General features: G+C 41.7%; 1 long non-coding RNA gene across 1 annotated transcript; it reads left to right on the top strand.

Moving 5' to 3' along the window:
- The first annotated feature begins 310 nt into the window (after positions 1-310).
- Positions 311-12960, top strand: LOC144012603 (uncharacterized). The gene is made up of 2 exons (XR_013282148.1): positions 311-588; positions 12208-12960. It is a non-coding gene; the product is annotated as an uncharacterized LOC144012603 (long non-coding RNA).
- The last annotated feature ends 497 nt before the right edge of the window (positions 12961-13457 follow it).

Here is a 13457-nt window from a genome sequence, read left to right as displayed (position 1 = left end):
GTTTACCTCAAAATGCTTGTTCAACTTTGATGGCGAATTTTTAAACTGCACATCCACTTCAATAAACTGGTGCCATTTAAAACTTTACAATTATATCGAGAACAAAACATTGAAAAAGGGAATGAAACTTTCGAACTGCAGCAAAAAATATATAAAAAATTGCGGCATCTGTCGATGCCTTGATGACAATGCTTGCTTTGAAGCCTCCGCACAGTTTCCAGTAGCCAATCATAACGCAGCGGGGGCGTGTCCTGCCTGACTAACTTCCGCCGCACTTCCGCAGGTCTTCTGTACTGTGTGGGCTGTCGGCTATCCAGCTCAGTGCTCTCAGTCTAGTTAGCTTAGCTTAGCTTAGTTTAGCTGAGCTTAGCTTAGCTTAGCTTGCTAGCCGCTAACAAAGAGAAGCACATAACACGTGGTCAGGAAAAGACCGAGTGTGACTTTGTTGGCATTATTGTGCCAAAATGTCGGCGAGAACGACACCAAAGTACGAGGAGGAACTCTTTGGAGTCAAAGAAGAGAACGAGCAACATTTTCACCTGCTGGACGATGTTTGCCAGCAGCCTCGAATTGTGCTACACGCAGCAGGTTTGTACACTTTTTTTTTTTTTCTTCTTTTTATTGGAAGAACAGTAATATAAAATACAACAGCCAGGGGGAGACAAATGCATATGAAAATAAACTACAAAAATAAATTGTACAGTTCACATCAATATAGGGTTTTGCTTGCTTTCTTATTTGTGGAATGACCAATAGACTTAATATATTGTTTGACTTCATTTTCTAACATGAACAAACGAGGTCTCTGCTTAATGTATCGACATTTGTGTATGTGCCATTTTGCCAATATGAGAACAAAATTAATTATATGAAAAGCGTCTTGAGATCTAGATGGATAATTATTGAAGCCAAACAGTATTTTCAAAACAAAGAGAAAGTTGTGGTTCTACAATAATGAAAACAGAATTATAGATATCTTTCCATAACGTTTTGGAAAACGGGCAATCCCAAAACAAATGAAATAAATCCTTAGGAGAATTTTCACAAAAAGAGCAGTCGGTGTTAATATTTTTCTTCATCCGCTGTAGAAAAACTTTGCATGTATAACATCTATGAATTATTTTAAAAGATACTTCTTTCACTTTGTTATTGATCAAATATTTGGAAGCCAAATTCCAAATTTTGGTCCAGTCAAGGTTATGAACAAGATTATTCCAATAAAACACAACATAAGGTACAGAAGCGACATCTTTCTGGAACAACTTTCGTACATTGCAATTATTATTTCGTTTATGGGAAAAACAAATCGCACCAATTTCTGTTTTGGTTGGATCAACAGACAGAGTTAGGTTGAAGTTGTAACCAACTAAACCTTTAAACAAGGTAATAACACCAGTAGGAATTGCATTTACAACAGCATTAAAGTCAGAGACAGAAATCGTAATATTATACTTTGAAACAAATTCCTGGTAAGTCAAAAACAAGCCATTTGAATTAAACATTTGACCAACCAAAAGAATATTATGAGAGAACCAAATCGGATCAAATAAGGATTTACGTTTATGTATAATATCTGCATTATTCCATAAATAATATCTATGGGGTGAGAAGTTATGATTATAAATCAAAGACCAGGAAAGAAGCATCTGCTTATGGAAATTAGACAATTTAATGGGAAGTTTTGGAATGCTGTAGTTGCAAAACAAAAGAAATTTGAGGCCTCCAAGCTGCGAAAAAACAAAATTTGGGATCAAATTCCAGATTGAAAATGGGTTCCTTAAGAATTGTTTCAACCAGTTTATTTTGAAGGAATTATTTCGAGTTCGAAAATCCCAAAAATTAAGGCCACCTCTATTATAGGAGTTCATCATTACAGACTTTCTAATGTAATGAGTTTTATTTTTCCAAACAAAATTAAAAAGCATTTTGTCTATAACACTCAAAATCTTTTTGTTGACATCAAGAGACAGAGCAGCATATATGAGGCGGGATAATCCTTCAGCTTTGGTCAGCAAAATTCTTCCTTTTAGTGATAAGTCGCGTTGGGTTTGTACACTTGTTATTACTACTCCCTTTCTGAAGCACAACTATAAATACTATAAAGCGTGAAGAAATTTCAGCGCTGTTCAATTCAACTTTATTCCGGATAGGGGACGGTTATCCAGTCATCAGACAGTCATACCAATGTCTGTAACAGACGTGTGCGATTTGAAGAACACTTTAAGGTCCAGGATATTATTTTATTAAAACGGTGTTTCCCACATACATTTTTTTTTTTTACAATATTACCACATTAATCTTTTTGTCATGATTACGGCATTATTACATTCAACTGCTGTTGCAACCACTGTTAATTTTGACAAGAAATTCCAATTTAGTTTGTCTTTTGACCAAAATGTATCAAAGTTGTAGTCATAATTTAGTCCTCTGATTGTATTTTAGTATTAATCAAATTTTAGTCGACGAAAATAAAGAGCAATTTTATTTATTTTTTTTTATTTTTTTTTTATTTTTTTTTTTTATTTTTTTATTTTTTTTTTTTTTTTTTGAAGAGCTCAGAATTGTTCATTCGGTAGTCTTACCGATTCAACGTCTTGTCATCATTGCTCTTTTTTTTTTTTTTTGTGTGTGTATGTGTGCGTGCGTTTGCGTGCGTTTGCGTGCGTGCGTGCGTTTGCGTGCGTGCGTGCGTTTGCGTGCGTGCGTGCGTTTGCGTGCGTGCGTGTGCGTGCGTGCAAATACGTATAAATTTATACTCATTCATTCACCTAAAACCTTATAAATATCCCATTACCCTTCGCCTTAACCAGGTACTTCAGAATCTTGCCAGAGTCGTGAGATTTAAATGGTCAGGAGACCAGAGAAAAGGTCAGAAAAAAAAGAAATAAAGAGAAAAGAAAGGTAAATCAAAGTGACATCCAGCACCGACCAAACACTTCCTGCCTTCCCCATGATTACAAAATCAAAGTCTTACGCCAACCCCGGAAGCCTCTAAATTCCAGCAAATTTAGCGAGATCTCAAGAGCCCAGAGGAAAAACTAAAGAGAGGAAGGAGGGAAGGATCGATAAGGCAGAGTGAGATCAATAGAAGCCAGTACATCCAATCCATCAAAGTGAAGTCCAGCACCAACAAGACCCCTCCTGCGTGGTTACAAAACCGGAGTCTTATGCCAACCCCAGAAACCTCATACTTCTAATAAATTAAGATCTCAAGTGACCAGAGGAAAAACTAAAGAGAGGAAGGAGGGAAGGATAGATAAAGCAAAGTGAGAACCACAGACACCAGCACCAACTGATTCAAGGGGCTGTGGGAGGGAGAGGGTACTTCTGTTGAGTTTCAGTAGATGCTGGTGCGACGGATCTGGCATGCATAAGGACCACCACCAAAGAAAGAAGCCGTCAACCGCGGTCCAGCAAAGCGAGCACCCCCCCCCCCCCCCGGAATCCCCAGGCCGCGGCAGCACCAAGGCCACCCCCAAGCCACCCGAGCGGACACCGGCCCAGACACCCGGAACACCCCCGCCCCAGCCCCGGCCCACACCCCCGAGCCCAAGGCCGCAGAACGAGGCCCAGCGGGCCCCCACAGCGCCCCACCGGTCCCCAGCCCCCATCCCCCCACGACCCCCCCGCACCCCGCCCAAACCCGCCATCCACCACGACCCAGGCCCCACCACCCCCGACCCCCAGACCCCCGAACACACCCCGACCCCCAGCACCCAACCCCCCACCCACCCATACCTCCACCCCCCCCCCCCCCCCCAAAACAAGCCGCCCCCCCCCGACGGCCGCCACCCCCCCCCCCCCCCGCGAACCCGGCCCCCCGCGAGAACCCCCCACCCCCCCCCGGAAACCGGCACCGGGCAGCAGCGCAGAGAGGGAAGATGTGCCCACCCCACCTCCAGCCGCGCGAGATTTGCACAGCGGCGGGAGGGGGGAAGCAGAGGAGGAAGCACCAGGGGAGAAGGCGGAACACCAGAACACCGAGCCCGGTGGGGAGAGGCCCCGGTCGTCACGCCAGAGTACTAGTGACACCTAACCCTGTTACTGAGTCCGCCAGCTCGCCGACTGGCGAGCTCTACCCTTACACCGTGAATGTGGCCCCACCCAGTGTATATACAAGTGTGTGCGTGTGGTGCATTAAAATTGGGAGCAGGTGAGTCGGAGCAGAGGGAAAAAATTTCCCCTACTCCGACACACCCGTATCCCCCCCAAAAAAATGAATATGTATATGTGTGGTGCATTAAAAAAGGGAATGGAGGGACAAAGTGGTGGGGCAGGGACCCAAATGGGGGGGACCACAGCGCTGCCAGGCACTGCAGTCCATCCCCTCTGATGGCTCCCCGCCCCAACTCACCCCTCCCCTTGGACGTGAGGTGCATTAAAATTGGAGGGGAGTTGAAGGGTGAAGACGGTGTTTCCACCCTTCCCCACCCCACCAAGAAATGTGTTGTGTGCCCTATGTGTATATTTACAAAGTGTATAGTGCAAGCTAGTGAAGTGAGTAAGAGGAGCGACCAGCGGGGCCTCACCCAACCCGGCGGGTGTAGGTGACACACCCGCCCCCCAGCACCCCCACCCCCTGCCGCCCCCCACCTCATCCACCCGGCACCACAATGGGCGGACAGCCAGCGCAGCAGGGCTACCGGACAGCCCACCGGCCACCGGAGCCCGCCCGGGGCGCCAGGAGTTATACCGGAGTGGGGCAGGCCCCAAACCCTCGCCCGGCCCCCGGAGCCCGACGCCCGGGCCGGGGAGGGAGCCCCAGGCCCAGGGAGAGGGAGGGGGAGGGGCCGCAGGGCAGACAGGGAAGGGGGGGGGGGGCGGGGGAAGCGGGGAGAAGACGACAAGAAGGCGAAAGGGCGGCTGCAGGGCAGGAGGCGGGGGGGGAGAGGAGGAGGGAGGGTGACAAGGGAAAAGGGACCGGGAGGCAGAGGAGGATGGGCGGGAGGAGGCGAGGAGGGAGAGGCGACGGGGGGGAGGAAGGGGGAGGGGAGAGGGAACCACGGGGCACACCGGAGGCCCACCCACCCCGAACCGCGCCGCCGGGCACGGAGCAGCGGACCGCGCCGGGACGGCACCGCCCCGGGCACCAGGGGAAGCACCCCAACACCGCACCCCACAGGGGGCCCAGGGAGCGGCCAAGACGCAACCGCCACCGAGCAGACAACGGGGGGGGGGGGGGGGGGGTCATAACCACCCCCGCCCGACCACAGGGGACGGCGTCAAGAAAATTGACTAATTAGCATGCAGTAACACCAAGTGTTGATGCTTAGTGCCCACTAGAAATAGATCTTAAGGAGTTATTGAGTATAGTGTCGTATAGTGTGGTATGCTCGAGCCCACTAGCAGCAACTAGGTTCCTGACTATATAAAAATAAAAACAATCAGATACAAAATACCAAATACAGGAGCAGCGAAAACAGAAGTTGTAACGATGTGGTGGCTCTCGTTAACAGGCAGAATCTTGGCAGGATTAAGTTGCCAAATTGAGATTAAAATATTCTATGTACATAGACCATATTTGTTTAAATCTTGATACTTGATTTTTATTTAAGGCAGAGATTTTTTCCATTGAGATATAATTTATTAGTAAGTTTAACCAGTGGTCGATATTTAGAGATTGTTTATTTTTCCAATTGACAAGGATTATTTTTTTAGCAATAGTAAGGGCTATAAATATAGATTGAGTTTGTTTACATGGTAGCTCAGTTATTGTTAAGTCACCTAGTAAACACAATCTTGGAGATAAAGGAAGCCTACAGTTTAATATATCAGCGAGCTTTCCCAAGATTTTAGTCCAGAAATGCAGCACTGGAGTACATGACCATAAAGCATGAAGATAAGTATCGGCAGTGTTTTGTGAGCACTGGAGACAAATGTCGGAGTCAGAGAGTCCCATTTTTTTCAACATATATTGTGTAATATATGTTCTATGAAGTATCTTATATTGGATAAGTTGCAAATTTGTCTGTTTGGTCATTTTAAATACATTTTCACAGATTTGGGTCCAAAAGTCTGGTTCCGGAACTATAGACAAGTCTTTTTCCCATTTTAAAATCGGTAAATACGTTTTATTTGTGTATAAAAATAACTTATATATTTTTGATATTTTCTTTATTGTTGTTGGAGAAAGCTTTATAATATCTTTAGCTAAGACAGGCAGTTGGAGCGTATCCTGAAGTGTTGGGATTTGTTTCTTAACCATATTTTTAACTTGCAGATAATGTAAGAAATTTCCCTTTTTTATTTCATATTTCTGGACCAAGTTTGTATACGATATAAACTTATTATCTGAGAAAAGATGATGAAGGTGTGTAATTCCTTTCTGCTCCCATAGGCTTAAATGGAACGACTGATTATTAAGTTGAAAGTCGGGGTTATGCCAAATGGGAGAGAGCCCACAGGGCGCCAATTGGGAGTTTGTAATTTCTAATGCCTTCCACCAGGCAGTCAGGGTGGCGGCTATCATTGGGTTTTTAAAACAATTATGTCGTCTTATTGATTTTGTAATAAAGAGTAAATCTGACAGTCTAAGATTATTACAATCCTTCTGCTCCAATTCCAACCAACAGTTAGTATCTCTGTTGGGTTGTGTCCATAGCACAAGATATTGTAGTTGATTAGCTAAATAATAGTACATAAAGTTTGGTGCCTCTAAACCTCCTTTAGATTTACTTTCCTGAAGAGTAGATAGACTAATTTTGGCTTTTTTTTTATTCCAATAGAATTTTATGATAGCAGAGTCCAGCGATTGGAACCAGTTAGACGTAGGTTTAAATGGAATCATTGAAAATAAATAATTAATCTTTGGTAAAACTTTCATTTTTATAGTAGCTATCCATCCTATTAAAGAGATCGGAAGATTATTCCAGCGCTCCAGGTCACTACGGATACTATCCAATAATGGTGAAAAATTTAAAGAAGTTAATTCAGTTAACTTAGGTGAAATTTTAACACCTAAGTATTTTAAATTACCTGTAGGAAAGGAGTAGTGTGGATCCTGACTTGTAGGATTCCATGAATTTTCTGTAATAGGTAATAATGTTGATTTTGTCCAGTTAATAGAGTAATCTGATAAGTGAGAGAATTTAGTTATTAATTTAAATGCTTCCCCTAGCGAGATAGCAGGTTCTTCTAAATAGAGTAATATATCATCGGCATATAGATTAATTTTATGTTCTATTGTCCCGGAGTGGATTCCTTGGATCCGTCTATCCTGACGTATAGCTAATGCAAGCGGCTCAATAAATATAGCAAATAATAAAGGAGAAATTGGGCACCCTTGTCTTGTTCCCCTTTGTAAAGTAAAACTCTGTGATGTAATCCCATTAGTAGTAACTGTAGCTTTAGGAGAATCATATAATATTGAGACCCATTGAATGAATGACTCCCCGAAGCCGAATTTGTTTAAGACAGCAAAGAGGAAGGACCAGTTAACTTTATCGAATGCTTTTTCTGCATCCAGCGAAATAACAACTGCCTTTTTATCATACCGCTGTGACATACTAATCAAGTTAAAGAGTCTCCTAATATTATTAGTAGAATGACGACCTTTAATAAAACCTGTTTGATCACTATGAATAATTGTCGAGATTACCGTCTCTAATCGAGATGCCAAGGCCTTAGCGATAGTTTTAATATCGGTATTAATTAGTGATATCGGTCGGTAACTTGACGGGAGGGTAGGGTCTTTTTCTGGCTTTAATAAAAGTTTAATTGCTGCTATATTCATATCTTGACGTATATCACCTTTACTTTTAATTTCAGTTACTACTCTTAGAAATAATGGAGCAAACATTAACCAGAAATGTTTAAAAAATATAGCCGGAAAGCCGTCTGGACCAGGTGCTCTGCCATTAGGCATACTGTCTAAAGCACGATACAACTCATCTATAGTAAGCGGGGTATCGAGAATATCTTTATGTTCAATAGATAACTGAGGTATATTTAAGCTGTTTAGGAATTCCTCAATATATTCAGGGTTAGGTCTATTAATTTCTGTGTATAGATTTCGATAATAGTTATAAAAAATATGGTTAATTTCTTCTGGTGATTGTGTGCATTCACCATTTATATCTTTAATAGCCGTTATAAGAGATTTTTCCCGATTCCGTTGAAGTTGATTTGCCAGGAATTTACCTGATTTATTATTATGTTCAAAATTATTATATCTCAACTGTTGTATTATAAACTCTGTCTTTTTAGATAACATGTTATCTAACTGTATTTTTATATTCTGTAGTTCTATCCATATTTGATTATTTGGGTTTAATACATATTCATCCGTTAGTTGTTTAATTTTATCTTCCAGGTATTTTTCTAATTTTTGATCCTGTTTCTTTTTATAAGTTGAATATGATATAATTTTCCCTCTAATTACCGCTTTCCCTGCTTCCCAGAGAAGAGATGGAGATATATCTGGAGAGTCATTTATTTCCAAAAAATCTGCCCACTCCCTTCTAATAATTTTATCAAACTCTACGTCTTTCAGTAATGAGATGTTAAAACGCCATATCGGGGGAGGTTTAAAGGTAGAGTCAATTTGTAGAGTGAGGGAGACTGGTGCATGATCACTTATAATTATAGAATGTATTTTTATAGCAGTTTTATCGACAATAGAATTATTTGTAAGGAAAAAATCAATTCTTGAGAATGATCGGTGCACAGCAGAGAAGAAAGTAAATTCCTTCTTAGTTGGGTTTTGAAGTCTCCAGCCATCGCTGAGGCCAAAATCCTCCATATATTCATCTATTACTTTAGCGGATCGTAATCGCCTTGTATATATCGTATTATTAGAACGATCTATTAACGGGTTCAAGACCGTGTTAAAATCACCTCCAATAATAATAGTAGAATTTGTTGCTAAATCGAGTAACCGAGAGAAAAATTCATGGAAAAAATCAGGGTCATCATTATTTGGGGCATATAAATTACCAATTGTATATACTTTATTAAATATAGTTACCTGGATAATAATATATCGGCCCTCTAAATCTGTTACTATATTATTTAGAGTAAAGAATAAATTCTTATGTATAAGTATAGAGACACCTCTTTGTCTACTATTATAGGAGGCAGAGTAAACTTGACTAAAATTTTTATCTATAAATAATTTTTCTTCTGATTTTTGTAAGTGGGTTTCTTGTAGGAGACAAATATCTGCCTTAAATTTTGAGAGATGGTCTAAAATTTTTATTCTTTTTGCCTGGGAGCGAGCGCCACACACATTCCAGGAGACCAGAACTAATTTCTGCATACGAGCAATATAGACTCAGTCTTATGTATACATCTATATAAGCTGCTTATTAATATTAACATATTGTAGGATAGCAAAAGAGTAATTAGGCAATTTATATAATTTATATAAAGAGAGAGATAGCAAGTAGATAAGTATAATAGTGAAGAAACGTGGGGGGAAGTAAGTGTGAAGGAAATCTGTGGGGGATTCAACATAACAATACACCAGTAAATGGTGACCTAAGCGAGATTATTATTATTATTATTAATTTATTTTTTTTAAGAATATATTTCTATATTATTATTATTATTATTATTAATATTATTACTATATAGCCTATGCATAATATAAATTCATATTCTATTTCGTAACCCATTATCCATACATATACATATACATATATATACATATATACACATATACATACACATACATATACATATACATACGTCAAATAATCACACAATGCTCGGCTCTACCAATTGTCAGTTAGAACAGCCAAGGGGTCGAGGTTGGGTTTCGAAATAGCTGGCCGTCGATATATAATTTATCAACGACCATCGAAGTCCGTTTACCATCCTGTCTATTTTGTTTCATTATAGGAAACAGTACTTTTCGCCGCTCGTTTATCTCTCTTGGGAATTGATCATTCATCCCGAAAGATGTCCCTTTGAGCTCCCGTCCTTTACTTTTTACCAATTCTTTATGTTTAAAATGTTCGAACTTAGCAATAATAGGACGGGGCTTATTGCCCTTACGAGCTCCGAGCCGGTGTACACGGTGAAAAGAGATATTATTTACCGTCTCCTGTGGGATCTTTAGCGATGATGTCATGAATTTTTTTATCTCACCCTCTGGATTATCTGGAGAATTTTCGGATATACCTGAGAATATTAGATTTTCCCGCATACTACGGGATTGAACATCTAAGACCGTTTCCTTTAGCATTTTATTTTCCTTTTTAATCGTCTCCAACTCGGCTGTGACAGCGACGAGAGAGGAGCGTAGCTCGGAGTTATCGCATTGGAGATCGCTTACCTGTTGGCTAACGAATTCCAAACTTGCCTAAACCTAACCCATAAAGAGCAATTTTAATCGACTACATTGACAGTTTAGTCTATTTTCATTCAGCATGCATTTAAACTTTTAGACAGAAATCTATTTGTAACTGTAGTTTAACACGCAAGACAGATTTCATACAATGGTGTCCATTGTTTTAGTGAAACATGTTCAACTGACAATATGACTTAGTTTTCACCCTAATAAAATAAAAAAAAATGTGCATAATTAAATTGCTTGAGATTAATCTTACAGCTGCGCAATGAATGTAACCATGTTTGAACATTGAACAAAGTGCAGTGAACACTGAACAGTTTCTGAGTGGTTCTTTTCTCCAACTCGCGTTTCATTCATTCTGATTGGATTGTGTGAATTTTCGTCACTGTGTTGTTTTCATTTTCGTTTTAGCCATTGACAAAATTGTCAGTCGATTTTAGTTATCGTTATCGTCTCAATGAGTGGCTTCTATTTTAGTTTTTGTTTAATTTTTGTCTGAAAAAAAAGTTTGTCACAAAAATCATGACAATTTTTTGTCGACGAAATTATCGCTAGTTGCCACTGTAGCATTCATGAACTCAACTTTGTTTATTTATAAAGCGCCTTAAAAACAGGCATTGCTGTATACAAAGTGCTGCACATGAAATATAAATCGGTTGTGCAGTCAAGAATAAGGTAACAAAACAAGAACAAAGCAAACATTTTGAAGTGCGTATACAAGTTTTTTTTTTTTTTTTTTACAAGTAAATACATTTTACATCAGTAAATTAATAATAGGCAAGTGAATAAATAAATAAATACATAGATAAATAAGTAGAATAAACATCGAAACGCCACAAAACACCAAAAACAATGTTTAGTTTCATGGTGCGCCAAAAGCCAAAGAATACAGATGTGTTTTAAGACGTGTTTTAAAAGAGGATAAAGAGGGGGACTGCCTAATATTTTGTGGAAGGTCGTTCCAAATGGAGGGACCGGCGGCAACAGCAAAGGCTCGATCTCCTCTAAGCCTCCGCTTTGCCCTCGGTACCTCCAATTGAGTTTGGTCTGCTGACCTGAGGCACCGAGCATGTGCGTAGGGCTGCAAGAGCTCAGTGAGATAAGGTGGCGCAAGACCATTGAGAGATTTAAAAACAAAATTCAAGAATCTTAAAGTGGACTCTAAATTTTACAGGCAGACAATGAAGAGCGGCCAGGATTGGGGTTATGTGCTCCCTCTTACGGGCACCAGTAACGAGCAGCAGTATTTTTGGATTGAGGACAATCAATGACAATCAATTCCATTTCGTCAATCAGTGTTGAGTTTATATGGGGATATGTGCGAACTGCGCACGAGACGACACATGAAAATAGAATGAAACTGGTACGCTTAATTAAGTAGAATTAATTAATTAACAGTTATAAGCGGTTATGAAACACAGTCCGTGTTCCCCTCCGCGAACCTGGCTGACATCCCGCTCGTGAATGTGTCTGATTATCCTTCTTTTACACAAATAAAAACCGTTAGTATTCCTCATCGGAGGACGTTGCCGAAAAATTATGATTTGACGAGGGGTTCGTGACCTGGTCAAAATAGTCCGTGTGCCGCGTCATCCTGTGCTGCCAGCATGTGAGCAGTGCTAATTTCGTCAACGAATAATTTTCATCATGAAATTTTTCTTTCAGATCAAAATTAAACAAAAACTAAAATAGAAGCCATTCATTGACATGATAACTAAAATTGACTGACACTTTCATCAATGACTAAAAGGAAAATGAAAACAATACAGTGACGAAAATTCACACAATCCAATCAGAAGGAATGAAACGCGGGTTGGAGAAAAGAACCACTCAGAAACTGTTCAGTGTTCACTGCACTTTATTTAATTTAATTAATTTTTTTTAAATTGTATTTATTATTGTGCAACTGTAAGATTAATCTCGCCGCCCAAAGTCCCGGAACCTCGCCAGGCGCCGCCCAAAGTTCCGGAACCTCGCCAGGCGCCGCCCAAAGTTCCGGCGGCGCAAGCCCTGCAGGCTGCCTTCACCTCTCATCGGGCGTCAAGGACGCCCTCCTGACTGGCCCCGCTGGGACTCTCTCTTCGGGCTTCGAGGACGCCCTCCTGAACGGGACTCTCGTCTGGCGTCATGGACGCCCTCCTGAACTGCCTTTTGTCTGGGACGGATGGGTGGGCCGTGTTCCCACCTCCGTGCCCCCTTCCGCCCGCCCTTGTTTTTGGACTTTTTATGTTGGTGGGACGTCTGGAAGCCGCCCTTGAGGGGTGGGTTCTGTCATGTTTTGTGGGGGGTGGGATTTTGTTTTCTTTTGGTGTTTTTGGTTGTTTGTCATGTGTTCCTTGTCTCTTCCCTTGTCCCGTCATGTCAAACCACGTCCACCTGAGTGTTTCTTCCCTTCCCAGTGTATCCACCAATCAGCTTCCCTTGCCACTTGTCTTGCCCAGCTGTGTCTAGTCATTGTCAATTAGCCTGTGTGTATTTAGTCACCTGTTTTCCGTTCGGTTCTTGGGGGAGTCATTGTGCCTGTTCATGTTCATGTCCCTGTTTGCCATGCCATACCATGCCATGCCATGCCATGCCATGCCATGTGTTTGTTTTTGATCTTGTTAATTTTTTCCATAGTCCCTTGTTTACATTTTTAGTTAATTAAATCCCCTTTTTTACTTGCATCCCTGCCTTGCCCTGTTTTTGTTGCCCCCTGCATTTGGGTCCTGCCTCCAACACCCCCACACCTTGACACTAAGTATGTGTGTATGTTTGTGTATATTTACACGCACCCACCTCTGGAGATGGGGAGCGCCGGGCATAGCCCGAAGAGGCTCCATTGTTGAGGCGGCCGATCGGAGCTGCGGCCGTAAGGTGGTCGGTGCCTGTCGCGGCGACAATCCTCGAACCACCAGTGGTCAGGGATGCTGTCAAGCTGAAGAAGGAGTCCTATCGGGCCTTTTTGGCCTGTGGTACTGCGGAGGCAGCTGTCAGTTACCGGCTGGCCAAGCGGAACGCGCCTTCGGCGGTCGCTGAGGCAAAATCTCGGACATGGGAGGAGTTCGTTTGAGGTCATGGAAAATGTCTTCCGGACGGCTTTGAGGAAATTCTGGTCCACCATTGGGCGTCTCAGGAGAGGAAAGCAGTTCACTATTAACACTGTGTATAATGGAGATGGTGT

This window comes from Festucalex cinctus, chromosome 1 (assembly GCF_051991245.1).
Source record: "Festucalex cinctus isolate MCC-2025b chromosome 1, RoL_Fcin_1.0, whole genome shotgun sequence".
In the NCBI taxonomy this organism is placed as follows: Eukaryota; Metazoa; Chordata; class Actinopteri; order Syngnathiformes; family Syngnathidae; genus Festucalex; species Festucalex cinctus.
Note: the sequence above shows the minus strand (reverse complement) of the source record. Positions and strands in the feature narration are given on the sequence as shown.